The sequence below is a fragment of the Phodopus roborovskii genome, unplaced genomic scaffold, assembly GCF_943737965.1.
Source record: "Phodopus roborovskii unplaced genomic scaffold, PHOROB, whole genome shotgun sequence".
NCBI lineage: Eukaryota > Metazoa > Chordata > Mammalia > Rodentia > Cricetidae > Phodopus > Phodopus roborovskii.
Genome location: NW_026126448.1, coordinates 11,651,694 through 11,665,950, shown reverse-complemented (window position 1 = coordinate 11,665,950; position 14,257 = coordinate 11,651,694).

The window sequence follows — 14,257 nt, the reverse complement described above, 5'->3', positions numbered from 1 at the left end:
TGCCTCAGCTTTGGGAGGGATAGAACTGCACCTTCCTGCCTCATGGGGTCCAGGATGAGCAGATAGGTTTGGAAAGGTTTTTGGGGATGTCTGTGACCCCTTGGACAGTAATTCTTCAGCCATTCCTTCCATAGAGAACCGAAGTAAGTGAGGGGGAGGGTGCTGTGGGATGTTCGGAACTTCGAAGGCCTGTGGTGAACTTCCAAAAGGATGACAGCTGAGAAGGCTGGTCTCAGGCAAAGGCTGTTTTGAGAGGAGGGAAGACTGGGTCTCATAGAGCCCAGACTGGCCTTGAACTTGTGTAGCAGAGAATGATCGGGAACTATACTGATCCTTCGTCCCCACTTGCTGAGTGCATTACAGTGACCAAGATCTTTGAGGTACTGGCTTGTAGGAGGGAGTGCAGGAAGGGAGAAGGTAGGGAGGGTGCAGAGGTTGGTGGAGTGTCCCTGGGAATCAGTTCTCAGTCCACTTAATGACAGAGCTGTCCTGGCAGACCTCAGGGAGAGAGGAAAGGAGCCTTGGGCTTCTTGGGGGGGGGGGCGCCTGTCTGACAACAAAGTCAGTGGGAGTTCCTGTCCCTGTCCAGAGAGAGGAGATTTGGCTGCCATCTTCCACTTTTTCAGAGAAGCCTCCAAGGTGAACTTCTTGCAGGGTAGTGGGGAGACGGTAGAGGTTGGCATGGCGGGTGGAACATCAGAGGCATAGGCACTGTCTGGCTGTCTTCACTTTCACCCTACAGTAACATCTGCTTGCAGACACATCCTGATGGGAAAGAACAGGCCTCTTGCCATACAGACCCCCATACAACCACTTGGCCAAGTACAGAAACTCATACACATAGGCAGAAGTACACACACTGCCTGGCATAAACATCTAGGATCAGGAAGGCCTGCTGGCCACCCCACTACACGTACCAACTCTACTGCTCTCACACAATTTCTGTGGGCACATGACAAAGCAGTGGAAGCCCCAACCAGTATAGAGGTTGCCCAATCCACACACAATGCATTTCCTAGAAAGGCAGATAGATACTTGCTCCAAGTAGCTGGCTGAGATAGCCAGGGTTGGCTGATTTGCAGGGGAAGGGAAGGACTCTAAGGTGGACATGCTCACAAGAGATGTCCCTGATCCTCAAAATATTCTGCAGTTAAATAGGGAGTATGAGGTTTGGAAAAGAGATCTAAATTTGGAAGTTATTAGATAATAGATGGCTTTTAAAGCTATGGGAGTGGACAAATGGATGGAGAGGCGGAGCCTATTGTTTCCTGTTTGGTGAGTAGTTGTCCCAGCACCAGGAAAGGTCCTAAATGTCCTGTAAATTCTAGTTCATTTAACCCTCAATATTATTTCCTCACCATTACAAATGAGAGGACAGAGGTAGAGTGACTCAGGCTATGGCCAACAGGCAGAGGAAGAAGAGCTGGGAATCCACAAGGCAGTGTGATTTCAGAGGCAAATAACCAGACCTTATTATCTCACAGAACTCTCAACATCAGGCTATGCAACGTGGCACTGAGCTAGGTTCTGTGCCATCAACACGATGGCCTGGAGCCACCCATGGCTATGACAAACTTGAAGCTGAAATGGCTTGGATTTTTTTAGTGCAACACAACAGAATTGTTTTAAAGTTACACCTATTTATTTAGTGTGTGCATGTACGCATTCGTGTACACATGTGTGCTGTGCCTGTGGAGATGAGAAGACAGATCATAGGAGTTCGTCTTCTCCTTCCACCATGTAAGCCCTAGGGTTTCAACTCAGGCTGTCAGATTTGGTGGCAAGCACCTTTACTTGCTGAGCCATCTCTGCAGACCAGAAATATTTTTTGAAGTTGAAAAAAAACCCATATATGTTTTAAATCCAACTATTTCCTTTCACTTCCTCTTTTCCCTCCTCCCCACCCCCTCCTCTTTTGTCTTTTTTCCTGTGTCAGTATATACTCCTGGCTGATGTTGAACTCAAGAGCCTCTTGCCTCAGGCTCCAGGGAGCCAAGCTTACAGGTGTGAGCCATTAAACCTGGCTTTTCTTCTACCTCCACTGTGACTAGAAGTCTTTAATAGTGTGTGCCCCTCCTGTAATGCTTGCATTGACTAGTGCTAACTCAGCACAGGCCTGCTCAATCTTCATACCACTAACGTTCAAGACTAGCTAACTGGTGAACGGGGCTACTCTATGGCCTATAGAATGTTAAACACTAGCCACTTCCCACAAGATGTAAGTAGTATTTTCCAGAAGATATGCAGAGAATACCAAATGGGAGAATCACCCCCAACTGAGAACCATTGATCAAAGAAACTCCATATAGGCATGTCCGGCCTGCAAGATCGTGGGCTACCTGCACCCAACACAAAACTGAAAGCTTACTTAAAACATTGGATTTCTTTGTGTGTGTGTGTGTGTGTGTGTGTGTGTGTGTGTGTTTATTGCACAGTTCTTTGTGGTAATATATTATGATTTATTAAAGCTTGCCCGAGGATTCAGAAAGTAAAGTCAGCCACAAGATATAGAGGTCAGTAGGTGGTGGCGTACACCTTTAATCCCAGGATTCAGGAGATAAAAGCAGATAGATCTCTCTGAGTTCAAGGCCACCCAGGGATATATTAGAGTGAATCAGTCCAAAAGAGAGTTAGAGCTCACACCTTTAATCCCAGGACTCATGAGAGGTGTATAAAACAGGAGCAAGGTCTCCGTGTCAGGCATTGATTCTCTAGCTACACTGAAGGTAGGAAGGCTCAGTATCAACTATCATTGAAGTCCGAGGATTCTCCAGCCATGCTAAGGAGAGGCTTCAGTCTGAGGTTTGATGCAGCCAGGATCAGCCCTTTCAGTTTGAAGTAGAGGTGAGAGCTAGTGGCCTGCTGCTTTGCTTTTCTGCTAATCAGCTTGAAATTTGAACCCCAATATCTGTCCCTGGATCTTTTATTTCTCATGTTACAGTTCTTGAGTATGAACTTTGTAGTTGGCAGTGTCGTGTGGCAATGTAAAAGGCTGAACACACCTGAAAGGTCCTGGAGAAGGGTCACCAGAGCAGGTTGCAAGTGAGCAGGCTAGGAAAGAGAAGACACTCAGAAGGCTAGGGGAGCCCAGAGAGGGCTGCTGGGACTTGGTTGTGATCCTTTTTTGGTTTTGTTTTGAGAGTCAGGAGTTCTCTGTGTAACAGCTCTGGCTGTCCTGGAACTTGCTTTTTAGACCAGCCTTGTCTTGAACTCACAGAGATCCACCGCCCAGGAGTTGTGATCCCTTAAAATGTCATCAGAGCATGTCGCCTTCCTCTCAGTATCACCCACAGGCTTCTCATCACATCTTAAACTAAATGCTAGCTGCTTTTCATGCTTCTACATGGGGTATATATATAATTTATCATTCATCCCTCAGCATCTTTAAGATTGAAGGGATGCAGAACTAGTATTTATTCCAGAACAGTCCAGGGAGGAGCAGAGGTATGGCCACCTAGTTTGTACTTACCTCTGACTATCTCTTTAGCTTCATCCCAGCCTGTTTCTGCCATGCTCCTGCAGCAACTCCAGCCTTCCAGACTTCCTCCCCACTGGTGCTCCATGCTTGTCCCTGACTCCAAGCCTTGAATATGCTGACTTTTCTTCTCAGAATCTTGCTTGTGTCAGATCTTATCAACTCACATCACACTCCACCCAGGTTTTTGCTTAAATGTCACATTCCCAGAACGGACTCTCCTGCCTGCCCCATAGCCACTAGCCTTCCATCAGTCCATGCCTTCTACCTCTCCATATCCTTTCCCACAGCAGCCATCAATATACTTTATATAACATTGTATGTTTAGTTATTTACTGTCCATGTCCCATAAGAAGATAAAACTGATTGATGACGGAAATATGTGTCTTGTGTTTACTGCTGAAATATCCATCTGGAACATGTTTGGCTGGTATGGTGGTCTGAATGTAATTGACCCTATAAGCTCATTGGGAGGCGTGGCCTTGTTGAAGTAGGTGTAGCCTTGTTGGAGAAAGTGTGTCACTTTCTCCGAAGTGGGGGCGGGCTTCGAGGTATCTTTTGCTTAAGTGTCACTCAGGGTCACAGTCCACTTCCTGTTGCCTTCAGGCAACCATGTCTGCCTGCACACTGCCATGCTCCCAGCCATGATGATAATGGACTAAACCTCTGAAACCGTAAGCTGCTGCCACCTCAATTAAATGGTTTCCTTTACAAGAGTTGTCATGGTCATGGTGTCTCTTCACAGCAATAGAACCCTAACTAAGACAGCAGGCAACAGGTGTTCAATAACTACATGCTGCCAGGACTCTTGTTTGGGAAGCTTGACTGAATGGTACACTAAGGGGGGGGGTGGGGAAGAGTAGAGTCTAGGTAGGGTCTGTTTGCTTTTTACTTTGTTTTAAGATGGGTAGGCATTACAAAAAGGCTTCCAAGCTGTGCATGGTGCATCTCTATGAGTTGAGTTCCAGGCCATCCAGGGTCACATAGTGAGAACCTGTCTAAAAAACAAAAACAAAAATGAAAAACAAAACAACAAAAAAAAGTTGAATGTGGTGGTGCATGCTTGTAATCCCGGGGTTGAGGATCCATCCCTAGGGCTTACTGATGAGTTTGAAATTCTGAGGATGCAGAACTGGGTGCATCTGGGGAATGGGTCAATGGGAGATGGAATGCAAGCAGCCCTAGGGGCCATCTATTGGCGATGGTGAAGAGCTCAGCTGCAAGCAGAGGGGTGAATCTGGGGGCCCTTGTCTTTGAGCCAGCCTCAGTCTAAGAGGCTGGAGACAGGGAAAGGATGCAATTCTCCCCACTTCCCCTGTCACTGTGCTCTGCTCCTGAGCAAGCTGGAGATATTCAGGGACATTGTTCAGCTCTGGTGGTACTTTCTTGATCCCTGAGGTCATGCTAGGTCAGTCTCGTCTTCTCTCAGATCACCAAACAGATGTGGCCAGGCTACAGATGGCTAGCCACCATGTGTACCATAGGTGGAACCAGCTTTCCAGAGCTCTCTGCTGGGTTGACCACAGGGCCTCTCATGCTGTGGGGGGACAAATGGGGGTAGGATGTGAGAGATGCTCTGGGAGCAGCTGGTAAGTTAAGGATTGTGCAATAACTTACATCTGTCCTGGAGACTGCTTTGGAACCCCATAGAAGCAGCAACCTTGCCAGGCTTTGTCACTGCCGACCCCCATCGTCTGGCAGAGACTAGCACACAGGAGGTGTTTGGCATAGGATGGTTGAATGTCTAGTGATAAGACAGAAGTGGGAGGGCCCCTGGTTCTCTTTAGAGGCGGGAATGCTGCAATCCCTGGGAAGACAGCACAGCCACAGCCAGGACTGTCCCTTTGCCCGTAGCACCTCAGGGCCGCATGGCCTCTTTGCAGAGCCTTGCTGCTGCCTTTGTGTCTGAGCTTGGGATCCACAGAGGGGCAAGGAGTACAGTGAAGCTTTGCTTTCCTCACTCGCAGAGTGGTTAATGCTGAAGCTCTTATTGCCGTAGGCTTGCAGAGTGTGATCAGCACAGTGCCTGGTGTATGGAGGCCACATCTCACGGCCAGCGTTTGCCCTTCTCCATCCTCTCCCTACGTGATTCGTTCACACCCATGGATTCACCTCCGATAGTCAATCCCGAATCTCTGTCTCTTGTGAGGCCCACGTATCTCTTCATCTGCCAAGCAACAGTCAGGGCGTCCTGGTGCTGCCCTGACCTCTGAGACTCTGTATGCCAAGGTCCAGATGTCAGTCTCCAAGCGGCTGCTTTTCTGCTCTGTGTTCCAGCCTGAGAACACTGTGAGCTTCCTTGTCTCACCCCCTGACCCCTGCTCATCTCAGGCTCTTCCTGTCCCCCCCTCCCCCTGGGACCCATCATCCAGCACTCCCCACCTCCACAGCTGCCACCACAGCTGGTCATTGATGGAATGTGCAGCTGCTGGGAGCCACATGTGTGGAGCAGGCGGTGCACAGCTTCCCCTGGGGCTGGTGGGGTTGAAAGTGAGACCATCTGTCTTTGTCTATTTGTCTGTCTAGAGCATACACACGTGAACAGAAACAAACATTCCCTGTACCTTTTCTACATAACGTGGGTGACAGTACTGGCTTGGTTCCTGTTTCTTAGCCCAGGACTATAGAGGTCATGATGGTCACATTGTCCAGGGAGGGTGGGGCCCCTGAGAGTGCCAGGCAGTCCTGCTCCCATGTTGAAATAGCCCAAGTCTTGAAATGGCCATTCAGGGCTGGAATGACCTTCAGACCCTCCCAGCTTTCCCAGGCCCTAAGAGACAGCCTTCCATGGAGGAAGCCAGAGGTTCCAGACACATTCCAGAGCCCCCTTGGCAGCACCCAGGGGCTCCGGAGTAGTCTCAGCCTGGGGCAGTGCCAGCAACATCTGTCCTGGTTCCCACACTCTGGCCGCTCTGGAATCTCACAGATTTCTCCTCCATGTGTGCATGACGTCAGCAGGACCAGGACACTGTGGGAGGCGGGGTAGAGCTGAGCTTCCTGTAGTTTGATGGCTGTGGGAGTGGGGCAGGGGTAGAGGGAGATCCTGGTCCTTGCTAGGCTCGCACATGGGGGCAGGATGGCTCATTCCTGGCCCTTGGACCTAACTGGGTCCCAGAAGGTGCTCAGCTCCCTGTAGACCCGAGCCTTATCTTTGGCTTGGGAGGACAGTAGGATAGGTAGAGAGAGCAGGGTCTCATGTAACCCAGGCTGGTCTTTAATTCACTGTGTAGCTGAAGATGACCTTGAATTTATGATTCTCCTGCCTTCACCTCTCAAGTAATGAGATTACAGGTGTGTAATTACCCTATACTTTGTTTTATGTGGGTGATCAAACCCACAGCCTTATGCATGCCAGTTAAGTACTCTACACGCTGAACTACTTCCCCAGACCATTAAGGCCTTCCTTCCTTCCTTCCTTTTTTCCATTTTATGGTGTCTGTGTGTGTGTACGTACAAGTGTGCATGTGTTTGGAGGTCAAAGAATAACTCGCAGTTGATGCCTTTCACTATACAAGTTCTGGGGATTGAACTCAGATCATCAGGCTTGGCAGCAGGTGGTCTTTACCTTCTATGCATCTTGCTGGCCCCAAATTAAGTCATTCCTTAAAACCCAAAAGCAGCCATTTCTGCCTTTCCCCACCAAGGCTAAACCAAAGTCCCACTGTGAAAACGGAGTTAAGACAGCAGCCCAGGGCAGGCAAGTCAGTAGCAGAAACTAGGTTTCTTTTTTGCCTCCAAACTCCTTCTGTGATGCTTTCATAGGAAGTCACAATGGTGGTGATAGCGAAGGCCTTGGCAAGCAGCTGATGCGGCTGAAATTGGAGCCTGCCAGGTCCTCTGTTGTCAGGGAAACCACACTTCTACTTCACTTCTTAGTGATGATGGAGGCTTTTAAGAATATAATGCCCAGTCCTGTACTCTCCTGAGAGTAGACAGACATGGGCCAATGGCCCAGGAAGGTTGTGCCACTTTGCTCTTCTGGAAGACAGAGGCCAAGTCTGGTTAGCGGGACAAGAGATTTCCCAGAGAACCAGCTTGGAAGGATAGGTGGGAGGGAGCAGATAGGGCCCTGCTACTGTGGTGGGATGCTGTGGAGCCGTTCCCTTGAGATCACAACCTTCCATCTTGGGGGGAAGCTTAAGACACAGGATGTTCCAAAGGGAAGTCCGCAGACAAGCTGAGCTGCCTGTAAGAGGCCAAGACCAGCTGAGCCACCTGGAAGAAATAGATACCAGCAGAGCCGTCTGGAAGAGGGAACTTAGCCCAGCTGCCTGGATCAGACCAGCTGCCCAAAAAAGACAATTCCCTCCTGCTGAGCTGCCTGCAAATTGTGCAGTGGGTGCCAGGTTTCCAGCGTTTGGTGAGCCATCGCCTGTGCTGAAATGGGCTTTGGTGATGCAGCTGTCTTTGAGTCATTTCTGCTCTTGTAAGTGACCCCTCACCCATACTCCTGTAGGTAACCACAATAAAACGCACTGCTTCACCAAGTCTGGCTGGTGTCCGTACTTTTTGGCCTGTGGCTGGTTCCCAATCTGAGGTGAGTAGATGTTTGTTCTTCCCTCCCTGGGAATTGTGTGACATAACATGGGGCTCTGACCTATAAAGGAAAGGGGAGAGGAAGGAGGAAGGAGTGTTGGGAGCTTTTCTCTGTAATGCCAGCCAGCTCTCAAATCATGACACAGAGACTTCTTATTAATTATGAAAGCTTGGCCGATAGCTTAGGCTTGTTTCTAACTAGCTCTTATAAGTGAATTCATCTCTATTAATTTACTTTCTGACTTGTGGCTTTATTACCTCATCTCTGTAGTATCCATCCTGCTTGCTCTGCATCTACTGGCATCTTCCTTCTTCCCAGGGTCCTCTCTGCCCTGAAAATCCTGCCTAGCTATTGGCTGTTAAACTTTTGTGTACAAAAAGATTGTTCCATAGCAAAGGAAGCTTGCACAGTAAGAGCTGCTGGTTCTGAGGGAGCCATGATCAGGTCTGGAGTAGAGGGAAGAGTCTTCTGAGTGTATAGAGAGCCAAACATCATGCCTGGGGGATGGCTCAGTGGATAAGCATTTTTTGTGGCATGTGTATGGGCTTCAACATGTATTGCCCAGCATAAAAGCTGGGCAGAGTCACACACACCCGTAACTCCTGGGCTGGGGCTGTCTCACTTGGAGTCCAGTGAGAGTTCAGTGAGAGGCTCTGTCTTCAGGAAATAAGACAGTGGGGGGTATAGCTCAGTGGTAGAGCATTTGACTGCAGGAAATAAGACAGTGTTGTAGAGAAGATAGAGATGTCTTCCTCTGGCCTCTGTACCTGCTTATGCAAACTTGTGCACACACACAGTTATTTTTTTAAAAAAGAAAAGAAGTGTCTGGTATTTGTGTCCCCAGCATGCCCAGTCACTCCTGGCAATACCAAAGGGAAGCTATTCCTGAAAGCTGCGGGTCTGAAGGTGTGACCCCTGCAGCCTGTGTGCAGTGACACTTCGAAAGCAGGTTCTCTGAAAGGGAGACCCCAGGGATGTGCCCCCCTGGCAGCTGTGGGGTGTGCTTTACAAGGTCACTCAGCAAGCAGGTGACAAGTTCACGCCCCTGAGCTATGGCTGCACTGTCCTCAAAGTGGGAGGAGCCTTGTACTGCTCAGAACTTCCAAGGCTTCCAAACGGGACTTTGCTGGAGCAGAGGAAGAATGAAGATTCTGAGCTCTGTATTCTGAATGCTGGTCCCCCACCCTACCCCCATTTCTGTGGTGACACTCAGCTGTGGATAATATGTGGCCTGTGAGAGGAAATTAGCTCATGAGCGTCTGCCCTTGTGAATGCGGTCAGTGTCCTCAGACACCCGGACAGCCTTTGTCCCTGCTACCACCCAGTGAGGTGGCATCTGTGACACAGAAAAGGGCACTCCACAGACACTCAATTGGCCAGATCCTTCATCTTCCATTGGAGCCTCCAAGACTAGGAGAAATGAGGTTTTCTTTTTGTTGTTTGTTCAGTCATTTGTTTGTTTTTGAGACGGAGCCTCTCTATACAGTCCTGGCCATCTTGGAATTTTCTATGTAGACCAGGCTTACCTTGAACTCACAGAGATGCTCCTGCCTCCGTCTCCCAAGTGCTGGGATTAAAGGCATGTGCTACCACCTCAGGCTTGAGAAATAAGTTTCCGTTGTCTCTAATTTATGAGAGTTTGGTGTAGCAACTTCAACAGTCCAACACATGCTGTTTGGCGGAGGTCGGGGTGGGGGGACGGCTCTGAATTTAGTGTTCAGTTTCCTTTCTTTATCAGACAAGTGTTTTCCTTTCCTCTGCAAGGTGTAAATAGAAAACTTCACTTGTATCTCCAACTCTTAAAAAAAATAGTAAGGGGTTGGAGAGATGGCTCAGAGCTTGAGCCCTGCTGCTCTTACAGAGGTCCTGAATTCAATTCCCAGCAACTATATGGTGGCTCACAACCACCTATAATGAGATCTAGTGCCCTCTTCTGGCGTGCAAGGGTACATGCAAGCAGAACACCACATAAATAAAATAATAAATCTTTAAAAAAAATAATAGGGTGATGGCAACTAATATTTTTGTCTCTATACTGAGGGACCTGCTTTTCTCCAACGTGCCCATAGGAAACCACTCCATACACTTCTGCCCAGAGTCTCTTAAATGAAGAAGCTGGCCCACTCCTGGGGTTTGGAGACACATAGTCCAAACTAACTTAAAGACAGCTCAATATTTCTGTAGGTTTTTAAAAATTATTTTAGAATCCGGGTGTAGTGATCCACACCTTTAATCCTAGCACTCAGGAGGCAGAGGCAAGTAAAGTTCAAGACCAGCCTGCTCTATGTAGGTAATTTCAGACCCCAGGGCTGCGTGTAGTAAGAACCTGTCTGGAAAGAAAAAAGCAAGGGGGTAGGGGAGGAGGGGGAGAGGGAGGAAGGAAGAAAGAAAAAGAAACTTTTACTTGTTTGTTTTCTGGGAGCATCTCTAGCTGTACCCCAGGTTGATGTCAAACTTTGAAACTCCCTGCCTCAGCCTTTCCAGTTCAGGGAGTAAAGGTGTGCTCCATCACACCTGACATCTTGAATTTTATCTTTTAACATGTGTATAAGGGACTGGAGTGATGGCTCGGAGGTTAAGAGCACTGACTTCTCTTCTACAGGATCCTGGTTCAATTCCCAGCAACCGCATGGTGGCTTTACAACTATGACTCTAATCCAAAGAGATTCAGTAGCTTCTTCTGGACTCTTTGAGCACTGTATGCAAATGGTGTGCAGGCAAAACACCATACATATGAAATAAAACAAAGCAAAATAGCAAATAAATAAATATACTTAAGACCCAGGTGTGGTGGTGCAGCAGAGGTCTATGAGTTTGAGGCCTGCTTGACCCATGATCTACATAGAAAGTTCCAGGTCAGCCCATGATATATAGTGAGACTTTGTCTCAAAAACAACAAAACAAAACAACAAAAATTCCAAGAGCTTTCTACCCTGTTGCTCCTGCTCTTCTGCTCCAAGCCACAGCCATGTCATTGAGCTTTTGACCTCAAAAGCATGTTGGGAAGTAGAGGATTCAGCCATGGCAGTCCATCCTCTATCCCTTGCCTTGGAAGCAATCCCCTGGCTGTAAACCGCTGTGAACAGTTCCAGTAGTACTAGTCAATGAACATTATACAAATGTCTTGGTGTCATCAAGCATCTGAAAACACAATTGCTGTGACGTTCCCCAAGATGGAGGCTCTAAGGCTCCTGAAGGAACCTGCTCGACGGGAGATATGAGGGAGGAAGTAAAAGACCACATGCCTCCCCATCCCTGGTGACCAAGCATGTAGGGGTGAGAGTGACGGGGCTTACGGTTGGAGAATCAAGCAGGCACATTTTTGTCTAGCCTTCTGCAGCAGAGGAAGGACATCCTTGGGGGCTTCGAGCTGTGCCAGGCGGAAGGCAGTAAGAGATGTGGTAGCCAAACCCCCAAATGGCCCCAGGCTGCTTCACTTCTGATAGCCACACCCTTGTTGTGTAAGATTATCCTGCACGGAATCGGGGTTGGGGCCCATTGACAATGTTTCTTCTGAGGCTAGGTCATAAGCGATAATGTCTTCCATTTCCCCTTCTACAGCAGTCATATCTTGAGGACATTCAGGCAAACGTGACAAGCTGTGACTACCTGCCACAGCCATGTGAATGTGTCATCTTGGAAGCAGACCTCCACAGCCCTAGTGGAACTTCCAGATGACTCACCCCACCTGACAGTTGATCACAGCCCCGTAAGACTGTGCTGTAATGACTCCGTGCAACCTTTCCTGGATTCCTGCTCTGCCAACGTGTTAAGATGCAGGGAGATGCTAAGGTACAAGATGAGGCATGGGCAGAGTGTAAGTCGGGTGACCCTCTTCCTTCTCAAGAGAAGATCCTTTCCATCTCCTTCTCATTTCCCTTCCAGTTTATCCCCACACTTAGTAGTTCAAGAGGAAATGAAGTCCACATTAGGAGCTCCACTTGGTGTGTTAGTTTCTTCTGTTGCAGTGATAAATCACCGACAAAAGCTACTTAAAGGAGAAAGGGCTTCCTTTAACTCAGTTCAAGGATACATCATAGCAAGAAAGCCAAGGGCATAGGTCTTTAGACCGGTCACATCAAATCCACAGAAAACAGAGTGATGAATGCTCATGTTGAGATTCCTTTCTTCTTTTTTTCTGAAAGATTTATTTATTATACATAGTGTTCTGCTCCATGCATACCCACAGGCCAGAAGAGGATACCAGATCTCACTGGGGATGTGTGTAGCATGAATAATGAAAACTCAGAGACAGATATTGGGGTTAAAGCTGAGGATCAGAAAAGTAAAGTGACCAGCCACTAGAGAGTTCTTACCTCTACCAAAGCTCAGACTGAAGGGGCAACCCACCAAACCTCAGACTGCTGCTCAGACCCACTCAAGACTGCCTAAAACTACAGTGAGCTCCTGTCTCCTCCTGCCTTATCTTCCTCTCTTGGCTCAGCCATATTACTCCTATCTCCACCTCTCTAGTGCGGGGATTGAAGGTGTGAGGTCTGTTTCTCTTTTAGACTGATTCATTCTCATGTAGCCCATCTGTCTCTGCCTCTGTCTCCTGAGTGCTGGGATTAAAGGTATGTGCCGCCACTGCCTGGCCTCTATGTCTATGGCTAGCTTTGCATTCTGATCTTCAGGCAAGCTTTATTAGATTATAAACAAAATGTCACTACACACATAGTTGCTGGGAATTAAACCTGTGTCCTCTGGAAGAGCAGCCAGTGCTCTTAACCCCTGAGCCATCTCCCCAATGCCCTAATTTCTTCTCATACAGTTTAGGACCCATGCCTAGGGAATGGTGCTACCCACTTTTAGTGTGGGTCTTCCCACCTCAGCTTAATAAGTACTTGCTCATAAGTTTTCCCAGAGACTAGATGATCCCTCACGGCTGTGTCTAGAGGCTTGCCTCCTAGATGTTCCAGACCCTGTCAAGTTGACACGGAGAAGCCTGTCTTTTGGGGCTCACTCTACCATCTACTCCAGAATCTCCCCTCACGAAAGAGGGGGTCTACAGAGACCTCAGCATCACTGGATTTTGAGCCAACTTGAGAGATTTGATGCAGGAGGATTTTGAGTTTGAGTTTGCCTGAGCTAAATGGCAAGCAAGACCTTCCCTCTCTCTCTCTCTCTCTCTCTCTCTCTCTCTCTCTCTCTCTCTCTCTCTCTCTCTGAAGCTTGAGGACAATTCTATTAGGATCTATGAGAAAATGGTAGGCGGAGCTTCAGTGGGAGTGGGGAAGCTGGGAGCATTAAGGAAAGCATGCCCAGAGTCTCACTGTGTAGCCCTGACCGGCAGTGAATCTGCTACACAGATGGCACTGTCCTCACACTCACAAAGATCTACCTGCTTGTGCCAGGACTAAAGGTGTAGTGGCCTAGCCTATGCCTAGGCTTTGGGATAAAGAATAGGAAGAAAAATAAAGAAGAAAACGAAGAGGGAGGAGAAATGGCTCAGCAGTGAAGCAACTTCTTCCAGACGACCCAGGTTCAATTCCTAGCGCCCAAATGCAGCTCACAGCTACCTGTATCTCAATTCCAGGAGTGGCTGGGAAAACTGGGGTAACTCCTAGAAGCAGGCAGGCCCCACAGTGCTCTGACAGAGCGACTTCTCTCTCTCTCCCTCCCCCTTTCTTTTCCTTCCTTTCTTTCTTTTTCTTTTTCTTTCTTTCTTTCTTTTTTTTTTTTTTTGGAGACAGGGTTTCTCTGTGTAGCATTGGATGGCTGTCCTGGAACTCACTCTGTAGACTAGGTTGGCCTCGAACTCACAGAGACCTGCCTCCCAAGTACTGGGACTAAAGGTGTGCACCACCACTGCCTGACTAAGATTTGTTTTAAAATGACAACAGGGATGGGTTTCTCAGGCTTATATCAGCTTCTGGATTCATTTGTAAAGAATTAAAAAAAAAGGAAAGAAGAAAACGACCATGTAAATATGTTTTGAATGGCTGTTTATTTGGATGGCTTTTAATAAGCAGAAGTACGCTGAGAGTATGCAATGGAGAGGCGCTACGAAAGGTGTGTGCTCACTCTCCTTCCAGATAAGGGATCACATACACCAAGGAGCACATGCTCTAGCTCTCCAAGGAAGCACTTGCGGGGGTGGGGTGGGGGTGTGCAGGGATGTGGGGGAGGTTATGCCTAATGGCAAGCCAGAGGGGTCAGGTGAAGGAGCCCAGGGCAGCAGAGAACATAGGTTAGTAAAGGGCTACCGCTAGGTGTCCAGCACACTGTTTACAGGTGAGGCCTTC